Genomic DNA, 12455 nt, shown 5'->3' on the forward strand with positions numbered 1-12455 from the left:
ATCCTCTTCACCTATTCTGCGCATTCCCCCAACCACCTCCCCTCTGGCAACCACCAGTTTGTTCTCTGTATTTAAGAAGAGTCTGTTCGTTTGTTTGGTTTTTAGATTCCACATATTAGTGAAATTATATGGTATTTGTCTTTTTCTGTCTGACATATCTCACTTAGCACAATACCCTTAGCATCCATGTTGTTGCAAATGGCAAGATTTCATTATTTTTTATGGCTGAGTAATATTCCATTATATGTATATATGTATATATACATATGTGTACACACACATTACATCTTCTTTATCCATTCATCTGACACTTGGGTTGCTTCCATATTCTGTCTATTGTAAATAATGCTACAATAAACATAGGGGTACATACATCTTTCCAAATTAGTGTTTTCATTTTCTTTGGGTAATTACCTAGTAGTGGAATTACTGAATTATATAGTACTTCTATTTTTAATGGTTTTTTTTTTTTTTTTTAGAGAGAATGAGAGAGCACATGAGGGGGGGAGGGTCAGATGGAGAAGCAGACTCCCTGCTGAGCAGGGAGCCCGATGCGGGACTCGATCCTGGGACTACAGGATCATGACCTGAGCCGAAGGCAGTCGCTTAACCAACTGAGCCACCCAGGCGCCCCTATTTTTAATGTTTTAAGGAATCTCTATACTGTTTTCCACAGTGGTTGAGCCAATTTACTTACCCACCAACAGTGCACAAGCGTTCTTTTTTTTCCTACACATCCTCACCAACACTTGTTATTTCTTGTCTTTTTGATACTAGCCGTTCTGACTGGTGTGAGGTGATATCTCATAATGGCTCTGTTTTGCATTTTCCTGATGATGAGTGATGTTGAGCATCTTTTCATGTGTCTGGTGGCCATCTGTATGTTTTCTTGGGAAAAACATCTATTCAGGTTCTCTGCTCACTTTTTAATCAGATTGTTTGTTTGTTTGGTGTTGAGTTGTATAAGTTCTTTTTGTATTTTGGATATTAGCCCCTTTTTGGATATGTCATTTGCAAATATCTTCTCCCATTCAGTGGGTTGCCTTTTTGTTTTGTTGATATTTTCCTTTGCTGTGCAAAGCTTTTTGTTTTGGTATAATCCCAATTATTTATTTTTGCTTTTGTTTCCCTTGCCTGAGGAGACATATCCATAAATATGTTGCTAAGGGTGATGGCCAAGAGATTACTGCCTATGTTTTCTTTCGGAAGTTTTATGGTTTCAAGTCTCACACTTAGGTCTTTAATCAATTTTGAGATTGAGAAATAAAAGACAAACAACCCAATAAAAACAGGGGAAAGATTTGAACAGACACTTCACCAAAGATTGTATACAGATTTCTAATAAGCACATGAAAACTTGGTCAACATTATTACTCACTTAGGCAATACAAATTAAAATCACAGTAAGATATCACTTCACACCCATTAGAATAGCTATGATAAAAAAGATTGAGGGGCGCCTGGGTGGTGCAGTCCGTTAAGCGTCTTACTCATGGCTTTGGCTCAGGTCATGATCTCAGGGTCGTGAGACTGAGCCCTGCGTTGGGCTCTGCACTCAGCACAGAGTCTGCTTAAGACTCTCTCTCCCTCTGCCCCTCTCCCACCTGAAATAAATTTTAAAATCTTTTAAAAAAAAGATCGACAATACAAAGTGTTGAGAGGGTGTGGAGAAGCTCATACTCTCATATGTTATTGACGAGAACATAAAATGATACAACCACTTTGGAAAACAGTTTGACACCTTCTTAAAAAGTTTTATGTACAATTTCCATATAAGTGTGCAATTCCATTCCCAGGTATCTACTCAAGAGAAATGAAAGTGCATGTCCATATGAAGACATAGGTGAATGTTCATAGTGCATTATTCACAATAGCTCAAAACTGGAAGTAACTCAAACGCCCATCAGCTGGTGAAAGGATAAACAAAATGTGGTATATCTGCACAGTGGTCTACTACTCAGCAATAAAAGGGAATGATCTAAAAGAACTATTGATAGATGCAAGAATGTGGATGGACCTCAAAAACATTTGCTAAATAATAGAAGCCAGACACAAAAAGGTACATATGTTATGATTGTATTGATATGCAATTTCTAGAAACGGTTACCACTATAGAGACAGAAAGCAGATGAGAGTTTCCTGTGTGATGATGGGCTGAAAATGTGCACTAGAGAACTTTTGGGGATGATGGAATTGTTCTAAGATTGGATTATAATGATGTTTGCACCACTGAATAAATTTAAGCATAAAACACATCAGATGGATTGTATGTATGGAGATTATACCTCAGAACAATATGGGAAACAGTAAGACAGCAGTCTATGTCAAATCTGCACAACTAAAAGAGTATGGAATAGGGGAAACCAAAAGTATGGCTTGAGGAGAGTGTGAAATGGGCAAGGAGTTAGTCCTTAATTGAGAAGAATGGGCCTGGGCACTCTATCATATGCAACACAGTATATACTCAGAGTTGCAAACCTTCAGCTTCTCACTTGGAGTAACTCCATCTCTTATAGGTGTTGTTTCTTTCCTTCGTTATTAATGTGGATTTTTAGGGACCATAAGAAGCATATCTAAAGACACATAGTTAGGAGGAAAGGAAAAGACTTCCAGTTAAGGAGATGGACCGAGAAGCTATAGGAAGCATATTTTCAGCCACAATGAACACATAGAAACACTGGATAAAATATCCAAAAAAAGAGATAAATATGTAGCCAAACTCAGAAATAAGAAAAAGATCACTCAAGAGGTCAGAAACAAAAAAGAGAACTTTTTAAAAAAAATTTTATTTATTTATTTGAGAGAGAGAGTGCAGAGCGAGAGGGAGCACAAACAGGAGGAGGGGCAGAGGAAAAGGGCGAAGAAGACTCCCCACTGAGCAAGGAGCCTGATGCGGGGCTCCATCCCAGGGTCCTGGGATAGAGACTTGAACTGAAGACAGACTTAACTGACTGAGCCACCCAGGCGCCCCCCAAAAAGAGACCTTAAAACCATAGCTGTGTCCCATGAGGAATTAGAATCATGAATTGTCACCTTGCAACAATGTAGAGCTCCAATTGGTGCTACCCATGAGCTGTAGGAACTCCAAATGAAGAAATTATTGTAAGAACTAACATGGAAGTAGTGAAATCCGTAGGGTTCCTACAGAAGACTCACTGAAGATGATCTCGTTTTAAAAAAATATTACAAAGCGGGTCTGGAAACCCATTACTCTGAGATAATCAGTAAATATAAGAAATGGAGAGCTCACTTTTGAGGAACTAGATACAACCAAGTAATCTGAAAGAAAAAAATGTATGTACATTTAAAATAGTCTTTAAACTATTTTAAATGGGGCGCCTGGCTGGCTCAGTCAGAAGAGCATGTGACTCTTGATCTCAGGGTCATGAGTTTGAGCCCCACATTTGGTGTAGAGATCACTTAAAAATAAATACATAAACTTAAAGAATGGAGGTAATAATGGAATTAATAAAAGACATTATGAAAAACAGAAACCAACAGAAATGATAGAAATTAGACATATAGCAATTAAAATAGAATCCTCAAGTAGTGGGCTAATAGGAAACCAAATTTAAAAGAAGAAATCATAGTAGACACCTTCCAGAATGCAGTACAGAGAATTAAAATATATGCCCAACTAAACAGGTGCAGAAAATGATTCAATTAAGTGTAAAACCTATGCCTTATTTTAAGAAGGTAATCTCCAAGACAACTAGATAAAGAAGCAAACTGCCTTAATCTGGAAAAGGATCTGGAAATCTATCAAAAATTTATACCAACCATTGTATTTCATGGCTAAACTTTAGACTTTATGTAATTTAACAAGCAGATTCTAAATTTCATATAAAAGAGTAAAGCTCTATGGGGTGCCTGGGTGGCTCAGTTGGGGGGTGGTCGGGTAGTGGGATCAAGCGCCTGGTCAAGCTCTGCAAGGAGTCTGTTTGTCCCTCTCCCTCCCCCTTTGCTCCTCCCCCCTCATTCACTCACACACACCCACCAACGTTCCCCCCCACCTCTCTCTCTTAAATAAATAAATAAAATCTTAAAAAAAGAGTAAAGCTCTAATGGAAATTCAAGACATTTCTGAAAAAATGCAGAAATTAAAGTAAGGATCAGGAGAGGAATGTCAGCCTTTACTTCTAAAATTCATATTGTATTGATGTGTCTAGAGAATGCGGTAAAACAAGAGAAAATTGGAAACAGAGAAGAAAATTTTGCTGTTATTTGCAGACATGAGTATCTATACAACAGGCAAAAATTGCTAGTCATAAGATCAACATAAAAATAATAAAGAAATTCCTATGTGTCAGTAGTAACAAATTAGATAATAGAATAGAAAAAAATCTCATTTACAATAACAAAAACTATACACTAACTAGGAATAAGCATAACAAATGTGCAAACTTTTATGTGGAAATATATTAAACATTATTGCAAGATGTTGAAAAACAAAGATTAATGGAGAGGTATATCTGTTGAAGTATGGGAAGATTCAATATTTTAAGATTGTCAGTTTTACCAAGCTAGTCTTTAACTTAACACAATTTCAAATAAAATCCTACCAGAATGGTTTATGTAATTTAATAAACTGATTCTAAGTTTTATATAAAAGAGTAAAACTCTAATGAAAATTCAAGACATTTCTGAAAAAAATACAGGGAGAGGACATTTGTTATGGCAGATAAAATGAATCTTATAAAGCTGTAGTGATTAAAACAAAGCAGTGTTAGTATGAGAATAGATAAATAGATCATTGGAATAGAATAGAGAGCCCTCAAACAAGACCAGATATATGAGAATTAGTATTGTCTTACAAATCTTTGAGGAATTTCTTAACTATTCAATGGGTACTATCAAAACATTTGATTATCAGCATGTGGAAAAGAGATTTTTACTCCATACCATTGACAAAAAGTAAATTTCAAATGAATGTACCCAAATGTGGAAATCAAAACTTTAAAACTACTAGGAAAAAATGTAGGAGAATATCTTCATGTTCTCAGCATAGGTTATAAAGAGCACAAATCACAAAGGGAAATATTGATAAATCACACTACATTAAAATCGAGAACTTCTGTATAAAATTCATATCACAAATAACATTAGAAGTTGAACAACGTCTTTGGAGAATATATTCGCAATATGTGTAACTATCAAATGATTGGTATCCAGAATACATAAAGATCGTCTCTACATCAATTATAAACAGACAAATCAGAAAACAGTAGGCAAATGCTATGAACAGGCAGTTTGCAGAAGAGGACACACAACTGTCCAATAAACATATGAAAAATGTTCAACCTCTCAAGTAATGAGGAAAATGCAAATAAAAACAAAAATTAGGTTCTATTTCACACCATCAGATCAACAAAAATAAAGTCAGTAAATATCAAGTTTTGATGGATCTCTGGCAAACTAGGAACAGTCAAACACTGCTAATGAAAGTATAAATTGGAGCAAATGCAATTTGGCATGACTAGTGAAGTTGAAAATATACATACCTAGCAATTCCACTTTAAGATATGGATCCCAGAGAAACTTTCACTTGTGATCAAGGAGACATGTGCTGTGCAGGATTATTGTCGTGGCAAAAACTAGTGACAACTTAATGTTTATCAAAATGAGATATATTCATATGATGAAGTATATGGCTCTTATAAAGGAACGGACCCGCCTCCAAAAATATACTGAGATATGTTGAAATAAAAGAGCAAATTGTACAATTATGTGAGTGGTATGACACCATGTATGTAAATACATGTATGAATATGCATGTATGTTTATATATACATAATATATATACAATTATATATAATTGTATGTTTCGTGCATATTCATGCATATATATATATATATATATATATATATATATGATGAAGCTATAAGAACACAGACTGGAAAGATACTAAGATACCAAATTCAGAATAGTGAAAGGAGAAAGGTAAATGACACAGGAGAAAGAACACAAAGAAATCTTCAACTCTCTGCAATTTTGTTCTCGTATTTACAAAAAATCTGAAACAAATGACAAAATTCAATTATGTGTTCTGCATACTTAATTACTTGTTATATTATTCTCTGTACTTTGCCTGTACTTAAAATTTTGTTCCAGTAAAAAAAATAAACATGTTACATAAGGTGGACAAGGATTTCCAGAACCACTTATTTGTACTTATTAGAGGTCCTTCTTGTCCCTTACAGAACTTTGAAATGACCCTACATCTGCTGTGGGGATATTACATGAGTAAGGATTGCTGTGTATAAAGATTACACAACAAAATGTTACTTGAATAAATGTGCACAGATACATATATAAGATATGTGATATATACGGTGTATATATGATAAATATGCCTCTTTTTATTGCCCAAGATACTTGGCAGAATGAGCTCTTACCTAAAACTGCTAATCACAGGCTAAGACCTGAGGAAGTACCCAAAGGAAAACTCTCTGTACGACTATGTCAGGGCAGAGAGCCAAGATGACAGAGGATCACTAAGAGGCCTCAGGGAGAGATGGAGAGGGGAGGCCACTTCACCCTGGGCAGGGGGTCCAACAGCTAAGATCTCTAATTCAGGTTTCTGGCTGCCCCTGATAGAGCAGAGGAACCCTTGGAGCATGTCACCAAGAAGGAGCAGCTTCACAAATCTCTTTCCACCTCAGAGCTCCATGAAGGATCCCTATGAGCCTGGCTGTCTTGAAGAGGTGCTGTCATGCATGGGCGACCTTCTTAGTCTCTAACACAAGGCAACCGATAGAGAGGTCCTGGGCCTCCCTCCCTAAGACTGTGGTTTACTTAGAATTAAAACTACACATCCTATAAAAACACTTGTCCTTCCCTGTGCAAAGCAATGCTGCTGATCCACGAGCAGGGGGAGCGGACGCTGAGCTGCTCTCCGGTAATGGTGGACTGAGTCAGTGCTGGGCCATTGGTGCCATTTTAGCCTTTCCATTAGTCCTACTTCCGACTAGGATCCTCACATCATCACTCACACTTCTGAGCACTTTCCAGAAGCAAAGCGCGACACTTTGTGACAGCGTAATAGAGAGGTAGGATGAGCTGCGGTCCCCACTGGTCAGGGGTTTACAAATCAAGCCTATGGATCTAAGAAACAAAACCCCAAGCCGTCTATGGTAAGTGCCAATTGAAGTTTCAAGTAGTAGATGCTGCAACAGGCCGGGAGTGGGTGAGGTCCTAAAGGAAGGCTTCATCAGTGAGATGGGACTTGGCATGGTTCTAAAAGACAATGGCAGCATACCTTTGAATCCTACTCATGTGTGTTTTTTTCTCTTCCAGAAAGGATGTTCTTAGATCGGGGATGGCAAATGGATTTCGTCTTCAATGACCATTCCAGTCGATAGGTGTCCAGCAGGAAAGGCTAAGATTGCTTCTGGGCTGGGAGGAAAGAGTCGGTATCCTTCTCAGGTAACTGCCACGGGTATAGCTTAAGTAGGTGGCAGTGTGTGTGTGCCATTTTTTGTAAATCATTACACGTGATTTACAAAGATGGCTTTGCCCGCCCAGTGAAACGCACGCATTACCCGTGTGTGGTCCTGCAACCCTAAATTCCAGTTTCCCCTCAGATGCGCTAGAAGACGTACAGCTCTACATCTAATTACAGAGCTGGAAAAGAAAGCTCTCTATCCTGAAGGTGCTTCCAACAGCCACGATATGGCTTAGGCATTATTCTACTGTGCATGTGTAGAGAAATCTTATTCAGTATTTTCATAAAAGAAATCATCGTGACAGCGTATGTCAAGAAGAGTCACGCGTGATTTGAAATTCTGTAGATATGTTCCTTCAGAATCATAACAATAATAATGACAATAAAACATTCGTGTGCACACAAAACTTTCCCGAAAGATCATATGCAAGCTGATGCAAATGCACAGTCTGCGCCTGGAAAGGCAGATATAAATACCTACAGCACATTCCCATCAATCTCAAACTGGGTCATCAGGAAGACGCGGCGGAAAAGCGCAGTCTCCGCACTCAGAAATACCTTGATGCAAATCCTGACTCCACCATCTTCGGACTCGATGGCCTTGGACTATTTCTTCAAATAGGAAACGGCGATAGCAATAGCGAGCCCAGAGGATTGTTAAAAGGGAGAAATGAGGTGTGTATGCAAAGCACCTAGTAAATGCCTAGTACATTGTACCCTTTCGACACATTTAAGTTCCTGTCTTCTCTTTTACCCCTTGTACTATCTATGGAATACCTGACTCCATCTCTGCAAATTCTTTCTGGATTTTCTATTCCACTTTCAGCCGTGAGCAAAGGAAAATAGTTCCTCCGTTTCTGAGTGATTCTATGTGCTTTTGCTCCTGATCCCCAAACCTCCTTCTGGGAAGGCAACCCTCGGGCTCCCACGACCCCCCACCTCCTTCTCCACATTCTGTCACCAGAGGCAGCCCTCGCGGCTTTTCTACCTTGCAGGTTGCCCCAGGCAAGCTGCCGGGTGATACTTTTACCAATAATTACAACCTTCTGAAAGGCATGCTTCATGGGTATTAAAAAAGGTGAGTCTATGCTTAGTAATATAAGAGTCTAATTTACATATTCTTTTAGGTCAGAGACTGGATATCATGCTTCTTTGTTCCCTATTCGTGTAAGTTATTAATATTAGTAAGTACGTAGCCAAGATCATGAAATATTTATCTACTGTATAAATGGGCAAAGGGTCAGGGAAATAAAGGGTTTGGGAGGGCAGAAACGGGAGAGAATCTGGAAAAAAGACTGCTAAGGGTGGGGAGCGGGGGAGACGGGTGGATGTACCTCAGCAGGCCATAGATTCTCAGCGAAACAAAAATAAATAAAATAAGGAAAAACAAACTCTGTGCCCCAGTTATCCAAATTAGTAATGGACAGTTTGTGGGCCATGAAATGTCTCATTACGTGCTGCTCTATTTTGCTGGCTTCCCTTATAGGCAGCTAAGCACACACTTACGGCTTTTTCAGCCCCTCATGGAAACTCTACCCCGACCAGAAGTAATTTCCACCCTTTATTATGTCCTGTTGGGGAATTCTATATCCTCTTCACCCCAGAAAAGATTTCAAGTATCACTGAAACCTCAGCTCCAATGACCCGAATCGAGTTTGGAAGGAACTGTGATTTTTCAGAAAACTCTTCAAATGCTGAGCAGCTGTTGCAGATGCCACTTTATAAATAGCCACCTGCTCACTGAGCAGTGACAATGTGCATCAGACTGATGAAAATGATGCTGCTTTTAACCTCGGACTGTACCGGATACTCCTCTGAGAAAAGTGGACTTTTCTCCCTCTCTATGTCTTGCCACAGAGACACAGGGAAAGACACTTCCACCGCCCCCCCCCACACACACACAGATGAAATTGAGTCTTGAATCAGTTGAGTGACCTACATAAGCATTCCTGAAAATAATATTTCAAAGTATTTTAGTGAAACCCTATGTATAAGCATGCACGTACGCACGCGCAGAGTCTTATGGGTTTATGGAAAGTTTTGTGAGTGGATAAAAAGAGAAAAGAATGACTTTTTTACATTGTTGATTCCATATACAGTTGACCCTGAGCAAAAGGAGTTTGAACTTTGTGGGTCCACCTATGTACAGATTTATATATATATGTATGTTTTTATATATATATGTTTTTATATATATACAGTACAATACTGTAAATGTATTTTCCTTATAATTTTCCTTCTTTATTTTTTCCAAAGTTCAAATCTTTTTTTAATTTTTTTATTATGTTATATTAATCACCATACATTACATCATTAGTTTTTGATGTAGTGTTCCATGATTCATTGTTTGTGCATAACACCCAGTGCTCCATGCAGAACGTGCCCTCCTCAATACCCATCACCAGGCTAACCCATCCCCCCACCCCCCTCCCCTCTAGAACCCTCAGTTTGTTTTTCAGAGTCCATCGTCTCTCATGGTTCGTCTCCCCCTCCAATTCCCCCCTTCATTTTTCCTTTCCTGCTATCTTCTTTTTTTTTTTTAAACATATAATGTATGATTTGTTTCCGAGGTACAGGTCTGTGGTTCAACAGTCTTACACAATTCACAGCGCTCAAAAATATGGAACGCTGCAGGAATTTGCGTGTCATCCTTGCGCAGGGGCCATGCTAATCTTCTCTGTATTGTTCCAATTTTAGTATATGTGCGGCCGAAGCGAGCACTATAATTTTCCTTTTTAAAAAGATTTTATTTTTTAAGTAATCTCTACTCCCATCATGGGGCTTGAACGCACAACCCCAAGATCCAAGAATTGCTCACTCTACCGACTGAGCCAGCCAGGTGCCCCCTTACGATCTTCTCCCTCTTTTTTTTTTTTTTTAAGATTTTATTTATTTATTTGACATGAAAGACACAGCGAGAGAGGGAACACAAGGAGGGGGAGTGGGAGAGGGAGAAGCAGGCTTCCTGCCGAGCAGGGAGCCCGATGCGGGGCTCGATCCCAGGACCCTGGGATCATGACCTGAGCCGAAGGCAGACACTTAACGACTGAGCCACCCAGGCACCCGCCCCTTATGGTTTTCTTAATGTCTTTCTCTAGCTTACTTTTTGTAAGAATACAGTATACAATACATATAACATGCAAAATACGTGTTAAGCGACTGTTTATGTTACTGGTAAGGCTTCCTGTCAACAGTAGGTTATTAGTAAAGTTTTTGGAGAGTCAAAAGTTATGCGTGGATTTTTGACTGCACAGGAGGGTTGGCGCCCCTAACCCCCACGTTGTTCAAGGCAAGGGTCAACTGTATATTGTTTGTGAGAGGTTAGCTTTTTTAAAACAATAGAAGAAAAGCTAATGCTTACTGTTCACCAACTGAAGAAGGGTGTTGGGGCAGATTAATGTGAGCGCCAACACAGTATGTCTCAAAGTTGAATTAAGTATGGAGCCCTTCTAAATGGTTACAAAGAAAGTTCTCTTGGACCCGTAAGACTATGTTTTTGGATTTTCAAGTGTCCTTTGTCCTTAGTTGTCGAGACAATGACTTTATAAACTAAATTCTCGTTTTATGCAACTATCCTTAAATCGGGGATTATCAGCAGGAAAGGATTTGCTTTTACAACCAGCACCAACAAAATGAAGATTACTATTACAATAAAGAGAGAACAAAAAATTCTTCTTTGTCGGAATCATGTTTTTTTATTTTTGGTATGTTATGGTGTTTTGACATCTTGAGGTTTTGCTAATCCTAGAGAGACTGCCCCTCCCAGGGCTCACAGAATTCCTGGAGATAGTAAACAGCTTGCCCGCAAACACACCTTTCATATGCAAATCAACCCATCCCTAGGCCTTACCACCAACCACTTCCTTTATCAAACTTACACACCAAACCAGTATCCTCCCCCCAAATCACCCCAGGGCTACATACCATCCAAATGGGAACCGCCCCATAACCCAAAGCCCGCTAAAATTATTCAAACTAGCCAATCTTAATGCTCCCCTGGCCTGGTCCCTTCCTTCCTGTGAAAACCACAATAAAGGCTTTTTTGCCCATCGTCTCTCCTCCATCCTTCTGCCTCCTGATCCACCCTGGCACTTCCTGTGTGACTCGGCATGGTGTGACATGTCCCCTCCACTTGGGAACTAGGAGTAGTGAACTCTTCTTTCAAAGACAGTTACCTTCACGCCCGTCACCTCACCATAGCCAATTAAAACAAATCCTGGGTGCATTTCAAGACATTCTTAGAATCTCAGACAGGAGCCCTAGTTTGAGAGACATGGCTCTAGAACAGCCATTCCAAAGTGTGTTCCCTGGACCAGCAGTTATCACCTGGCAGCTTGTTCGAAGTGCAAATTATTGGACTCCATCTGAACTTAATGCATCAGACCCTCTGGGAGGGGGGCCCAGCCGTAAGCCCTCCAGGGGATTTCAACACTTCCTCCAGTTAGAGAACCATCCCCCTCTAGCCCTCCATGGCAACCTTCTATGAGCTTTTGGTTGTGAGGCTCTCTCTTCACTCTCCTGCCCCTTTTCCTTACGGCACGTTTTTGGGGTGCCAAGCCTTCCTTCATGAAGCTGTCTCTGTACGGCGGGCGTCAGTTCCTGGCCTTTAAAGCCACCCTTCTCGGCTATCAGTTTCACTCTGTGGAAGCAAAACTCGTCATCTCTCTCTCTCTCTCTCAAAATTGCCCAAGTGCAGGCTCGGCCCTGAGAATGACGCGTCCTTATGTTTTGTGTCCCAGGCTCTCCCTTGGCTGCACCCAAGTTCCCACCTCGGGTCCACGGGAACCACCGGTCTTACAGGGGTGAAGGGGCACCATGCACAGGAGAGACCAAATCTCAAAACTGGAGGTCAGGGCCTACATTTCCAAGACCTTTATGGCTTTAGCTGCTCATTCCTGTCGCACAAAGAAAAGTAATTAGCCTTTTTCTCAAACTGAAGGCTTCCTAAAGCTTGGAAGCTGTAAGACATATAAATACATATATATTTGAATGTGATTTTGATGAGAACGT

General features: G+C 39.8%; 1 non-coding gene across 1 annotated transcript; it reads right to left on the reverse strand.

Moving 5' to 3' along the window:
- Window positions 1-10059: 10059 nt before the first annotated feature.
- LOC123323444 lies at window positions 10060-10166 on the reverse strand. The gene has a single exon (XR_006539389.1). It is a non-coding gene; the product is annotated as a U6 spliceosomal RNA (small nuclear RNA).
- Window positions 10167-12455: the final 2289 nt, after the last annotated feature.

The sequence above is a fragment of the Neomonachus schauinslandi genome, chromosome X (genome assembly GCF_002201575.2).
Source record: "Neomonachus schauinslandi chromosome X, ASM220157v2, whole genome shotgun sequence".
Taxonomy (NCBI): domain Eukaryota; kingdom Metazoa; phylum Chordata; class Mammalia; order Carnivora; family Phocidae; genus Neomonachus; species Neomonachus schauinslandi.